We start from the raw sequence: 16,271 nt of genomic DNA on the forward strand, positions 1-16,271 counted from the left end.
TCGTATTATAATTTTGATAACATGATATTTCAAGACATTAACAAGATTTGTTCACTGTTACGTTTGTTTTTAACTTGGAGATAGACTGTGTTGCAAATTACCATAGCGACGAGTGCTGACGTATCTTAGCTTTATCGAACCAGAAAATATCTTTGGACTATCCAAAAGGTTCAACATGTAACATGCTTGCTCGTTTTATATAATTGAGTAAAATAATGAATATCAATTTCAGTGCGTTGTATATTATGATTAGTTTTGAACTGTACAATTATTGTTAAGAAATAATGACACACACTAATCTGAGGAATTGCAATAGCGCAAAGGAATTTGTGAACATTAATTTGTTCACTGTTACGTTCGTTTTTAACTTGGAGATAGACTGTGTTGCAAATTACCATAGCGACGAGTGCTGACGTATCTTAGCTTTATCGAACCAGAAAATATCTTTGGACTATCCAAAAGGTTCAACATGTAACATGCTTGCTCGTTTTATATAATTGAGGAAAATAATGAATATCAATTTCAGTGCGTTGTATATTATGATTAGTTTTGAACTGTACAATTATTGTTAAGAAATAAAGACACACACTAATCTGATGAATTAAAATAGCGAAAAGGAATTCGTGAACATTAATTGGTTTTAATTTACGTATATATGTATGTTGTAATGTAAAATATGTCGATATCGTTAGGTTGTTTATTAAATTTCATATACACACACGTACAAATGCATATGTATAAATTGCCGTTTCATCGTCCGTGACAATCAGCTGAACACAATATAGTCCGTAGAAAAAATATAGTTCAGTAATCAGTCAATTTTCGCTAATAAAGTATGCAAGAGGAAAATGATTTTGAAGAAATTCTTAGTGTATAATGATCGAGAAGTTCAAATCTCGCCGATTGTCAATATAACATTCACTTGACTACATTCTTTAATATCAAAGCTTCCAGTTGAAATCCCGTCAAGATTAGAATTTAAACGTGTTTACCTACATCGGTGAAAATGTAAATTTAAAGAACTGCGCAAAAAGTGATTTATTTTCGTCTTAATTTTCATTGTGGCTGTCCTCTAGCCGATGGACAAGTTTGGGCGTCTTATTTATGAAAAAACTAAAACATTTCTCATTTATTTTTTAATTTATCAGTGATATATGTAATTGTTCGAATATCGAATTTAGACCCGGTCGCAAGTTTTCTCCCACCAAATCATGAAAACATTGACTGATATCGATCAATTGCTGGATGTAGAATTTAAAAAAACACACTAGAATCTTAAACATTTGTTTTAAATTCAGAAAGTAAACCCACATGGGAACCCGAAAGCTTCAAACAATATTTCTGTGTCACACATGCAATGAAAAATGCAATGTGGTTTGTTGATCTGTTTTTTCTTATCTCACACTATAGTCACGTGATGCATGCTCATTTGTATATCTTGGCGCCAAATTGAACAGTACCATATGTGAGCGCTGGACGTAGTCTGCTCACGTATGATCCACGTGCATGAGCTGATATAGATATGTTCAATTGCATAAGGTGACGTCACATCCAGCTGATAAAAAAAGTCTATTTGATAAATACAATTATGTATTTTTACAATCTACATGCAATTATGTGTAATTAATTGCGCAAACTGGGAGTTTGTAAAAAATGTTTTTGTGGTAAATCACAAAATACGACATAAAAAGACAAGACAATATCATACAACGACTTTTTTTACCAGCAGATTATAACGGAATAATATTATATGCCACTTAAAACAGTGTATTGTGGGTACTATGTCAACTGTTCCCATGACCCAGTTCTATTGGTCGAAATTGATTACGTTCCAACCTAATCAAGTCACTATTGGTTGACAATTGTCACGCCACCAAATTATTCGTACTGTCTGGCGTTAGTCTCGTTTAAACCACTACATCACTCTAAGACATTTTCAATGTACAAGGCCGCTAATGTGATTCACAAGGGCTACAGTGTTGCAGACGGGATAAAGCATATATACAAGGCAGCATTTGATACGTCGAAAAAAAACTGTCAACGAACAAGGTGCTCTCTTATTGGTCTAACTGTTAGATGTTAGAGTTGGGTAGCCAATCAGGCACAATCTTATATGTATATTTGCATTGACTCCAGTATTAACGTTTGGATCTACATTAATCATTCAGGGGCGAATATGGTTTATTACCATAGCCTAAGAATTACAAGGAATCCATCATAAATTCGTGATTTGGGCAAAAATCCAAGATGGCCGCCACCACATTGCCAACGCATAGGGCTACTTATGAAACACAAACCAGACCTGGAATTGGATTTTGTTGAGCAACTCAAATAAATTGTAACCGTATAAAAATGCGATTTTTTTAAAAATTAACACAAAATGAAATATATAGATAGAAATGAAATTGAATTTAACTGTATATATATAGAATTTTTAAAATTCAATGAAATTTAAATTGAACTTAAGTTACATTCAGCCTAATGAGTCTAGGCATTACGATTGGGTGGATGTACCTTATATTAACCTGAATTTATGCATAAATCTATGCCGATACACATATTTCGTTAAATTGACTTCAATATTAATTTACCAGTTACGCAGTTACTGTGATAATATTAGTCCCGGTTCTGTGCGTTAACAGAGAGCCACCGGGGAGGTGGATGACATGCAGGTCACATCACAAGCATACAGACAGATCCAACATAGACAGACCCCACACGTTATCGGCCTGAATAGTTACTGGTCTCGTTCCCGCAATGTACTGCATGTCAAACAAGCTACAATAGCTACTTGATTGGAATTGTGTATGTGAGGTGATACAAAAAGGAATGACTTTTTAATTCTATTGAACCTTGAATAAGCTTACATAGACTGGTCAGGTCATGAGATAACAGAGCAAAGAATAACAGGGGTTAGTGTAACAGCTGTCGTTAAATTACTGAATATTCTAACATATAACAGAATAACTCAGGAATTAGTGTTCACGAGGAAATTATGTATTTCTTATATTATTATTCACCATGTTAGGAATCCGCTCAAATGTGTTTTAATTACATATTATATATTAGGATACTGGCACCTATAAAAATGTTTAAAATTTGCTTATGTGAGTTTCTCTGTAAATCAAAATGTTTCACTGTCTAATTTTAAATACACAACAAATGATAATGTTTCGAGTCCTTTTTAGGAATGTCACACTATACAATGCCCAGGGTGTTTTATACACATCATGTGACAATTTTGACTTTCCGTTAACGACCAAGATTAGTAATTTTTAAAAGAGATGAACATAGCTGGATTCGAACTCGAACCTTCTTTTTCTACCTGGAATTCAATGTCGATTAATGGTGTTCGGACGTTGTCATGTTCAGAGTTAGATCATGGAAATTCACCAGTTGATTTTTATGTAACATTGAACGTAGTATCTGTCTGTCACATTTCAAAATGCAAATTGAGTGCGATCAATAGAAACACATTCATTAACTCTGACTACACGATCTCACATGTTCCCGATCCACATATATCACACGAGATTCCGGGCTTTTATAGCGTAATTCAATTGGAAATGGATCAACTATTGCATTTCCACAGTGTAATTGTTATGCTGGGCTGCTAACACGACTCGCTGAATGTGGTAAACGACATGGTTTGGGTGACATGTGACATTTTTTAATACATGTGGTCTCGAATCGTTATTTCGTGTCGGACTTTACTATAAAGAATGAGCCCGAGTATCCGGGCTTCATTATGCATATACTAATCATCGTGAGATTAATTTGAGTAAATCGCCAAATGACTCATCACGTTTCTGACTGCTTTACGAATTACAGTGCATCATATTATGTCAATCAATTTACCAATCAATCAATTTACCAATCAATTAATTTAATATACGAAAAATGTTTAACCTGAAAGCGCTGAATACCCCCCACCCCACCCCTTCTCTCGCATGGATCTGAAAATAAATAGGCCCTAATGTTTTTCATTAATTTAAAAATACTCAAGTTTGATTATAACAAAAATCCTGTAGTAACGAATTCTGGTTCATTAAGTTACAAAGTGCACGTCTGCCATATATCTGGTGTTTGTAACGTTTTATAATTATCGTTTAAAGCGGAAGGGTCGTCACCTGCGCACGCGCGGAAATTTAGTCCCAAGCGACGATAACAACACACGCTCAATACGCAAAGGCTCATGGGTAGACGCTTGTTCGTAAACAATGACACGTTATGGTTATCTGACGCATGCGCAGGTGACGGCTCCCCGCTTTAATGTCGAAGGAACAATAAATGCGACAAAAGTTAACATACATATGTATAATAATAAAACTAAATAAAAAGAAAGCAAAATGACATTTTTTACAAATATTTTCAGGTTGTTATACGGAGTTTTGTATTGCACTGACCTGGTCGTCGAATTGTTGCTGTTTTGGCAAAATGCAGCCAGTGACATAAATCTACAAATGATTATTTTTCTTTTATCTTAACAGAACGTACGATATACGTTTTGATACACAACGGCGTTACTAATTGCTACATAGTGTGATAAAGCGAAATGCTATCATGACTTTATCATTCACTATTGAGGCGGATACATGCTGCGCATTAATATATACAGCGCCCTCAAGCGACAAAGCGCATCTGTGACGTCGAAATGGCGTATTTGTAAAAGCGTTTGATAGTGGACAACTCTGTTAGCTTGTGTTGTCTTAGTTTATTCAGAATATAGAAACGAAACAACTATATTTTTAAGTAACGGGCGACCACACATGAAAACAATGTCGACAATGTGGACGGTGTCTCGTACAACCATTTTACGACACAGAAGCGCTCAATTGATAGAGAGCGCTATTTATAAGACAGATGCATGGCGCAAATCAGATCTTATTTGACATCAGGTGAGATTTAGCAGGCAGTTTTGTTTCTTCGCCCACATGCCTATATTGTCGCGTGATTGAGAAAGTCCTAACGACAAGTAGTTCACCAAGCTGTGACCTAATATTGTGTACCAGCTGCTTCGACCGTAATGAGCTGGCGTCTCGCCAATTCATTTTTGGCTTGTACACACGCAGCCTTGAATAAGGTCCTTTACTTCACGAATGTGCCTTTATTGGTAGTCTATTCTATACTGCATTGCTAATGTGTTCAATTGTCCGTATTTGGCCATATTTGGATCTTTTAAAAAAAGGGGTCAATTCATGGCGTGTATGAGGTTTTAAACTAATCCTTTTGGCATATGGCACGAAGTACTTTGTCTGTGAATAATTCCTAAGTGATAGAATATTTTATTTTAAATTAATTTATCCTGTTGTCGCAATATTAGAAAGACGAATCGCGCTTCATTATGTGTGCTTTGTTCGCATTAAGTGAATGTAAAGGGGGGTTGATTACAATTTGGGTTGCAGGGGTGGTCAGTTTTATCGCGCGAGTGAATCTAACAGAAGATTGTTAAAACACCACATTCAGAAAGTAGATATGTTGATCCCAGTCTGCGTGATCTTATCAAATGTAACATATATCGGTTAAGAAGTTTAAAAGATATGGTAGATTGCATCGGGTGACAGATACAGTGTCAGCCTTAATAAGAGCAAACTAATCATTTTGTATAATGTCATTTTAAATTTACATTTATGTATCTTGCAGATTGCACTGTTTCTTACAGTAAGAAACATCCCTTACAGTGAGCAATGTCTATTACAGTGAGCAATGTCTCTTATAGTGAGCAATGTCTTACAGTGAGCAATGTCTCTTACAGTGAGCAATGTCTATTGCAGTGAGCAATGTCTATTACAGTGAGCAATGTCTCTTACATTGAGCAATGTCTCTTATAGTGAGCAATGTCTATTACAGTGAGCAATGTCTATTACAGTGAGCAATGTCTTACAGTGAGCAATGTCTCTTACATTGAGCAATGTCTTTTACAGTGAGCAATGTCTCTTACAATGAGCAATGTCTTTTACAGTGAGCAATGTCTCTTATAGTGAGCAATGTCTCTTAAAGTGAGCAATGTCTCTTAAAGTGAGCAATGTCTATTACAGTGAGCAATGTCTATTACATTGAGCAATGTCTCTTATAGTGAGCAATGTCTCTTACAGTGAGCAATGTCTCTTACAGTAAGCAATGTCTTACAGTGAGCAATGTCTTACAGTGAGCAATGTCTCTTACAGTGAGCAATGTCTCATACAGTGAGCAATGTCTCATACAGTGAGCAATGTCTCTTATAGTGAGCAATGTCTTACAGTGAGCAATGTCTCTTACAGTGAGCAATGTCTTACAGTGAGAAATGTCTCTTAAAGTGAGCAATGTCTATTACAGTGAGCAATGTCTCTTACAGTGAGCAATGTCTCTTACAGTGAGTAATGTCTCTTACAGCGAGTAATGTCTCTTACAGCGAGCAATGTCTCTTACAGCGAGCAATGTCTCTTATAGTGAGCAATGTCTCATACAGTGAGCAATGTCTCTTATAGTGAGCAATGTCTCTTACAGTGAGCAATGTCTTACAGTGAGCAATGTCTTACAGTGAGCAATGTCTCTTACAGTGAGCAATGTCTCATACAGTGAGCAATGTCTCTTATAGTAAGCAATGTCTATTACAGTGAGCAATGTCTTACAGTGAGAAATGTCTCTTAAAGTGAGCAATGTCTATTACAGTGAGCAATGTCTATTACAGTGAGCAATGTCTCTTACAGTGAGCAATGTCTATTACAGTGAGCAATGTCTATTACAGTGAGCAATGTCTCTTACAATGAGCAATGTCTTTTACAGTAAGCAATGTCTCTTACAGTAAGCAATGTCTTACAGTGAGCAATGTCTCTTACAGTGAGCAATGTCTTTTACAGTAAGCAATGTCTCTTACAGTAAGCAATGTCTTACAGTGAGCAATGTCTCTTACAGTGAGCAATGTCTCTTACAATGAGCAATGTCTTTTACAGTAAGCAATGTCTCTTACAGTAAGCAATGTCTTACAGTGAGCAATGTCTTACAGTGAGCAATGTCTCTTACAGTGAGCAATGTCTCATACAGTGAGCAATGTCTCTTATAGTGAGCAATGTCTTACAGTGAGCAATGTCTCTTACAGTGAGCAATGTCTTACAGTGAGAAATGTCTCTTAAAGTAAGCAATGTCTATTACAGTGAGCAATGTCTCTTACAGTGAGCAATGTCTCTTACAGTGAGTAATGTCTCTTACAGCGAGTAATGTCTCTTACAGCGAGCAATGTCTCTTACAGCGAGCAATGTCTCTTATAGTGAGCAATGTCTCATACAGTGAGCAATGTCTCTTATAGTGAGCAATGTCTCTTACAGTGAGCAATGTCTTACAGTGAGAAATGTCTCTTAAAGTGAGCAATGTCTTACAGTGAGCAATGTCTCTTACAGTGAGCAATGTCTCATACAGTGAGCAATGTCTATTATAGTAAGCAATGTCTATTACAGTGAGCAATGTCTTACAGTGAGAAATGTCTCTTAAAGTGAGCAATGTCTATTACAGTGAGCAATGTCTATTACAGTGAGCAATGTCTCTTACAGTGAGCAATGTCTATTACAGTGAGCAATGTCTATTACAGTGAGCAATGTTTTTTACAGTAAGCAATGTCTCTTACAGTGAGCAATGTCTTACAGTGAGCAATATCTCTTACAGTGAGCAATGTCTATTGCAGTGAGCAATGTCTTACAGTGAGCAATGTCTCTTACAGTGAGCAATGTCTTTTACAGTGAGCAATGTCTCTTACAGTGAGCAATGTCTCTTACAGTGAGTAATGTCTCTTACAGTGAGCAATGTCTCTTACAGTGAGCAATGTCTTTTACAGTGAGCAATGTCTCTTACAGTGAGCAATGTCTCTTACAGTGAGCAATGTCTCTTATAGTGAGCAATGTCTTACAGTGAGCAATATCTCTTAAAGCGGGCAATATCTCTTACAGTGAGCAATATCTCCTACAGTGAGCAATAACATACTTTTGAAGTAGCAATATAACATTTAAGAGTCCCGCGTTCATACTTTACCAAACCAATCTTGTTATACATATCACTACGCGATGTTTTGATAATACCATGAATACATCTGAATTTCCAACCCTCTGCGCTATCCAGGTCGTACTAAAACCATATCGAAATAATATATGCTTCACTTCTGTTGCCGAAGAATATCTCATCGATGGTGTACACCAATATATATGCATGTTTCACTATTCACAGTGAGAAATGTCTCTTACAGTGAGCAATGTCTCTTACAGTGAGCAATGTCTTTTACAGTAAGCAATGTCTCTTACAGTGGGCAATGTCTCTTACAGTGAGAAATGTATCTTACAGTGAGAAATGTCTCTTACAGTAAGCAATGTTTCTTACAGTGAGTAATGTCTCTTACACTGAGCAATGTCTCTTACAGTGAGCAATGTCTCTTACAGTTTGCAATGTTTCTTACAGTGAGCAATATCTCTTACAGTGAGCAATGTCTCTTACAATGAGCAATGTCTTACAGTGAGCAATATCTCTTACAGTGAGCAATGTTTCTTACAGTGAGCAATGTTTCTTACCGTGAGCAATGTCTTACAGTGAGCAATGTCTCTTACAGTAAGCAATGTCTCTTACAGTGAGTAATGTCTCTTACAGTGAGCAATATCTTTTACAGTGAGCAATGTATCTTACAGTGAGCAATATCTCTTAGTGAGCAATGTCTCTTACAGTGAGCAATGTCTCTTACAGTGAGCAATACCTCTTACAGTGAGCAATATCTCTTACAGTGAGCAATATCTCTTACAGTGAGCAATGTCTTTTACAGTGAGGAATGTCTCTTAAAGTGAGCAATGTCTATTACAGTGAGCAATGTCTTACAGTGAGCAATATCTCTTACAGTGAGCAATAACATACTTTTGAAGTTGCAATATGATGCAATACGATGTTTTGATAATACCATGAATACATCTGAATTTCCAACCCTCTGTGTTATCCAGGCCGTACTAAAACCATATCGAAATAATATATGCTTCACTTCTGTTGCCGAAGAATATCTCATTGATGGTGTACACCAATATATATGCATGTTTCACTATTCTACATTTTAACATTTAATACACTTTGAAACGGAATTAACGGAAATTGGCATCTTTCCACATTCTCAAAGCACTGTTTTCGTAGTTGCCAATGTCAAAGCCAATGTTTACAAAACTTAAGCTGTACTCTCCCTACGGCATATGCTACGGTATATTGTCTGTAACCCCAAATCTTGGCAATGTACAGAATGTTTTGGCAGTATTAACTGGCAAAAAACTACACCCTTCGAAACAGACATTTCCTTGTTTGCTTGACGACCAAATTACCCGCGTCTTTATACCAGTTTTTCCTACGTGATAAAATAAGTCCTAAATATTTATGCTTACGACCTTAATCACACAATCTATATCCCACATCCTCATACATTAATTTGACTATATTTAACATTATTCGTGAAATGATCATGGAATGCAATTTGAACAAACAGCCTATGAGCTGTGTGTATGCTGTATAGTTAGACACTTGAAAAATGGGCACATAATAGTGTACATAATGGTTTGTTGCTTTTTGTTGTATATCACTTATGGATATATACATCACTACATTATACATTTGCCAACTTGACATGAAAATATTTGGTCTGAAAACATGTTTTTGCGTTCAGCAACTGTAAATTAGTACCTTGTACCACGCTGTACACAGTTACTTTGATCTTACCAATTCATCTACGATTAAACATCAATGCAGTCATTACTTCAAAAAAAATACAGCAGCTGGAGTTAGTCAATAGACTTGCAGATTTCGTTAGTTTTGAATGAAAGATTACATGTTATTACGAATGCTATGTACTGTACACAGTCGAAGTGTTAATGCTATTGAGAAAACGACAATTGACAATAATAGTTTGCAAAATCGAATGATGACTTAATGTCACTGTGCATCTTAACCATTACGGGTTAGTTTTAGTCAAAATGGCACGTTTTGGGTAAACAGTACATAAATGGGTTTGGAAAGTTGAAGGCACTCGGACTTTACATAAATAACATTGTTATACTGTCGCGTGTTAAAGACACCATATGAACGTGTGAACTTCGGCTGTTATATAGTTATTTACGACTAATGAGTATATTATTTACAACTATATTGTAATATAATCTATTAGGTCTAAAACATACGCTGTACGTGTAACAACTCGTTTATGTTGCTGTTTCATGATTCTCGTTAAATTTCACACAGCTTCCTGCTCTCAAGGCAGTCAATCATATGATTGATGGACACGTTAGATTAGAATAAAATGAAGCTTCGCCCGTTTTTATCTGTATCTATTACGACGGCCATTTTATCATACCATTGTCACGCGTGCTGCTGTTATGCACATGCGCACAACTGTAAACGACAACAACAATAGTAATTTCAAACGGAACTCGCGTTTCGATGATTTTACTGCATGGATTGAATGATGATCAATCGTAACGCAATCACATAAGCATTGTATGTTTCTGTATTAATGAATAATAACAAAAAGATAGTTTCTCCATAATACTCATTCAATATCATAACCACTGGTCAGAGAAAGGAGAGGATGTTTCAATGGACCATTACATACAATACAGTTTATATCATGCGACGTACTGTAATCTGAGAACCAGTTAGTATATATTTACGGTGCAATTACTCTTATAACGAGATTCCTTTTTGCAATATGGCTCATCGAACTCACCACGTGTTCATGTGATCTTAGTATTCTAATCATTGACATTATGATCACGTTATTTTACATTTAGAAATCACCATATCAGGGGGAAATTTAGGCAGTAGTTAGATATCGTTATACCAGCTGCATATACATAGATGCTTTGTATTTTGTAGACACGAGATTGTGGAAGATAGAGTTCAGTGACAGCAGTTGTAGTTAGCATGTAGTTCTTTTGTAGGCCAGATACGATTGTAAATAATTACTATTGTAAACAGTCGTGGGTCTACGCGTTAAACTGACATGATGTCATATTTTATGTAATCTACAATTATCTTGAGTTGTGGGTGAATTGGGGTAATAATATTATAAGATGCTAAAATTCAGTGAAAATGAAAAAGTTCATCTTAAACAGCTTGCACGTACGTGACAGTGTTTTTACCAACGCATTGCATAATTGCAAGTAACTTGTAGTACCAAATTAACCAACAAATGGAGAAATTGCCTGAACACGCTACCACATAACTATAACTGTGTTTCCTAACGTGAAGGTACTTTAAAAATCAATTGGCTTTAATGTTTTTGCTTAAGTGTAATCATTTCCTTTTGTGGAAAATAATGTACGTCAGCGAACCAGACAATCGGAATAATTACTGGTCGTAGAACCATAGATACGGGAATTATTCTGCCCACTTCACTAGCTCAGACGGTTTCTTTATCCACATGTTTTACCTCATGAAGAATGTTTGAAAAAACTCGTCTGATTGATATGTTACGTTATTCTTGTCACGTGGAATAAAGGTCAATCTCAGTTTCCACAGTCAAATCGATAAAAACAAATCTATCTCTCGCTTGATACACACCTGGCGTGTATGACGGTTTTGGAAATTATATAGTCTATTATGTTCGTCTTGTTCAGGCGATTCACCAAATGCATTACACATCTCGTTCTAAAAATGTTTCTTTATCTAATTAAATGTACACGTGAAAATTCGTGTCATTTTCACCAAGGTATTCAAAACCGCGCGTATACATCATATACAATCACATGCATGCGCATTATAGCGGACAACATTCATAATATATGTTCATTTCATCTACCTTTTGAACGCCACATTTGGTGTACTACTTCGCATAATTTCATGTATTTTTTTCATATAATCTCGTTGTTAATTAAAATTAATGAAAAGATGTGGTAAACGTAATGTTGATTTAGTTGCGAAAAGTGGCAAACTTGACTTTGACACTGCCGCGATAATGCTTGACTGAAACCAGTCTAACATATAAATAAATATTTACTGTTAGAATCGACAAACATGATTTCACAGCTACATACTGATTTAAAGCACGGTAAATGATGTGATGTCATCACTTGTGATTTAAAAGCACCAAATCATATAAAAACAGTCTCGCGAGACTTTCCACGAGAGAACGTGTTGATGCCATATTTGCATAATGCCCATTTAAATAGTCGTATGGTAAATAAAAATACCTTGATTGCCGTATACTAGATATACCAGAGGTAGTTCGCGTGTTTGTTCGAAGGCAGTAGTAGCAGAAAAAAAAAACTATACGAATTTTAGAAATAAACGCATAATTCATTGCATAGCGTTAGAATCGAATGTATAATACATAGTATTATATGATGAATTTACCTGTACTTTGATTTACATACTTCACTAACGGTTAATCCTATACTAAATATATTTTCTTCATAAAACATCTGTGTAATTCCCACAACAGTTTTTTTCAATATAGTACTTTTGTTTTAAATTTACTATCGGTGCCATGCAGGTATTGATTCTCCCACGCAGCGTTTTGCAACATGGAACGTCGTAACTGACAAAAATCCAAAAGCACAAAGGCACCTCGCATCGGTGCAGTACAGGAGTACAGTACGAGTTCATTATACACAAATATATTTTGACAGGCGACTATACGTTCATACGGTGGAAAGAACATACGTAGTACTACACGATTTAGGATGTTTCGCGCAAAAATTGTGAACGCCACTGATTATTACTGTTCTCGATACGTCCGTCTATGCTGGGTTCGAAAATCAATACCTGAGTGGTACCTGAGCGGTTGTAGTATTAATACAATACAATAGTTAGTTAGGACGAAGGAGATTGTTGATAAAACGTAATGCAACGAAGATGAGGTCAACTAAAGCGCAATATTTAGGGATATTCCTTACTACATCTGGTCATTAAGACATAACACCATACCCCATACCCCAGTTATTTGTGACAATCAGTTAGCAATTTTCAAATAAGTATATGTTCAGCTAGTTCAGAGTAGTGGATTTGATGTCTCTGTCAATCTCCCGTAGTACTATGTCCTACTCCCAGTTTGCATATAATACGGCGCGTATAGTAATTATGCTTGTTCGATATTCACATAATATAATATTGTGCGCAGATTTAATATTACAGATAACTCACCATGTTGGATGTTACCGAAGGGGTACACTAAATACTCGGAATTCCGAACCAGGGCTGTGAGATTTGTGTTGGGCAGGATCGTTGGGTCGTTGTTAATCTTCTCTATTGCTAAGTGAAAGGCTGCTTCAGCAAGATCTCGTGTTCCGTCTCGCCCTTTGCTGAATATGCCACCTGTAACACACAAGAAATAGAAGATTTGACACCACAGTAATACAGCGCTATTGTGCGATATTGTTTTCAACTTGTTATTCTAACTCAAATAACAACATTTAAAAAATCAAAATCACTAATTAACGAATTACCTGGCAAATTTAAAAAGATTGAACGAACTAAACACTCATCGAATTTATCTGAGCATGAAATAAACGACAATATGTGTTTAAAAAGAGTGTTTACCTGATTGTGTTTCTGTGAAAATAACAATTTTGTGATTACCTCCACAGCGCTAAGCTCTGATTTGGTGGCCATTTTGAATTGAAAATTGGTGAAAGACTATTTTTAAACATTTCTTGTAAGCCAGCAGTCTGTTATTTTTTTCAGACTGCTAAATAGTAACACTGGGTAAGCTTTATAAAAAGAAACCGCAAATTCCGTTTCAAACGTATTCACTGTAATGATAGTATGTCGACAATTTATTTATTTTTACTGAAGATGATAGAGTATCTTTTTAAATAAAACATCAATCATCTTCTCAGATACTATTAACTCTAATTCAATCCAGATTATCAGTATTTACATCAGTCTTACAACTGCAATGATGTCACTGGGAATGTAAAATGCACAAAGACGACAATGTAGTTACTGTTTATATGATTGGCAAAGACAGACCTTTCAATCAATCGTATTAGTTCTACTCCAACAACGAATAAAATCGGAATGAAAGAAAATAAAATAGAAGAAACGTATGACGTGTAGCGACAAGTTAATCATGAATAAATTAATAACCAGCGCTGCGATCAGACTAAGTTATGAATGCCGTCTCATCTCATTCGCGTACACGTAGCAATTTACTCGTCTTCCATCATCAATTTGAGATTATTAAGAGCATTTCGTATTGAGCGGCTCAGCCAGTCGAGCTGTGTCTAAGCTATAATAAGACGGCTCGCTGATGTTTACAGTTAGTAAGCACTGGCATTTCTGTTTGGCACGCCATAAATTTGCGCTTCCGACAAATGTGTTTTGAGTTCGAGTGAGGAAATAAGTCATAAGCGTTTATGTCGACTATGTCAGATATCACAAATGTGTGTTATTTGAATACATGCACCATACCTCGTCATATGTACTATTATATAACGTATGCTAGGCCTATGTAAATGTATCTACCTAATTGCTATGCCAGACTTTGGCAGAGACGCCACATGATCGGTATGCCAGACTTTGGCAGAGACGCCACATGATCGGTATGCATAGCACCCGCATTTTCGGAACAATTTGAGACAATTTCCAATTGGCGTCCTGTTCCTGTAATTGCTTCGTGCCATCGGCTGTTTCACTGTATAATGGCGATCTGGTCATTGTAACTATATTTACTGCAATTGTAATTCATTGGGTACTTCTATCACTAAAATACATGGATGTTCTTGAAATGGCATCGTCCTATAATTACTTTCTTTCTTTACAACATATGCATTCACGATCAGAATAGTATTCTTGCTTTAACATAGCTACCTGCTAAGCGCAACAACGCCGAGCCTTTAGGTTGTTCGTGTCAAACTTTATTTCAATTGAAATTACACAATAACACAATTCTAAAATTAGAAGACAAAATAACAATGATTGACACACTGCCAGCATTACTCCACCAGAATTACTCAATTTATAACAATACGCGGGTACTTAGTGACTATTACACAACTAGTATACAAACGAGAATTAACAAGATGGCGAATTTTATCCGGTGACGTACTCAGACCAATATGTCACTGGAACTGAATCGTGTAATCGACATAACCTTTGAATACTCTTATATTTTTTGACAGCGGGGAGTGAATATGAATTATGATAAGAATCTTTATTGCAATCAAATTCACTTTAGAATATCAATGTGAAGGAGCAATAAACTATAAACAACAAGAAAAATAGTCAAAATAGAACAAAAAATAAATTGAAATTAAATTATAAGTAATTTTTATTTCGTAGTTTGGACTACGTGATTTTAATTATCTTCTCTCTTTTTATAAAACATTTTTTATATAACCCAATCAGGATTTCGTCATCCCAATTTCCCGGAATGGCTGTCCGTTTTTCTTCATCTGTTTTGTTGTTTTAAGAAATTATAGGCTAGTTTATGGCGATGTTTCGTTCATGTACTTTGTAAAAAATAATTGAGCAAAAAATGTACATGGTCTCCGATGTCTTGATTTTTAACTAAGGGAAATATATCAACACAGTTGTAATATTTCCTTTCAATTTGTATGATATTTGCACTAATTCCTAATTTGATTAACGAAGAGCTGTGGTGTAAGTTTCAAATTATGTCGTTTATTTAATTAAACTGCTCATATGTAATCAGTTTCTTCATGAGTATTCATTTGTTGTTATCATTTAAAGATTATGTGATATTTTCTGGGAACTTAATTTTTCAATTTTTCGAATATTGTTTTAATTAGACTTTTTCAGATTTTTCCTCTTCCAAAAAACATTATATTTAGCACATGTTATGCCAAGTTTCTAACAATGTTTAGGCGAGTTGAATACCTACTTGATAAAACTTCTTGAGTCAATGTGATTTTCTGAAATATGTTCATTCTTAGCCAATATTTCATCATGTGTTTGACACCTTACAAAACCACTAGAAGCCTCCATAGTTCAAACAAAATAGCTAGGTTTGTTCCTCTCCCATTAACTTCACAAAAAATTCACAATATTTGATGTGTTGATTAAGTTTTGTTGTTGCATAACAATGTCACCAGATCAGTATAACAGAGTGGGGTTTAACAGTTGTGTCGAATGTTTTCAAATAAATCATTAAAAGTATATAACTTGTATTAATATGTAAATATTACTTGGTCTGCTATCACTATGAGTTTGACAGTTGGAACACAAGTTGTTCAAAAAGTCATGAAGTGAGAAGCTTAGTGGTATTCTCACGTGTTCTCTAGCGGGCCGTGCCATGTACATTGCACATCATCTCACCATGTCCCATG

Source organism: Saccoglossus kowalevskii, chromosome 15, assembly GCF_978046115.1.
Source record: "Saccoglossus kowalevskii chromosome 15, keSacKowa6.1, whole genome shotgun sequence".
In the NCBI taxonomy this organism is placed as follows: domain Eukaryota; kingdom Metazoa; phylum Hemichordata; class Enteropneusta; family Harrimaniidae; genus Saccoglossus; species Saccoglossus kowalevskii.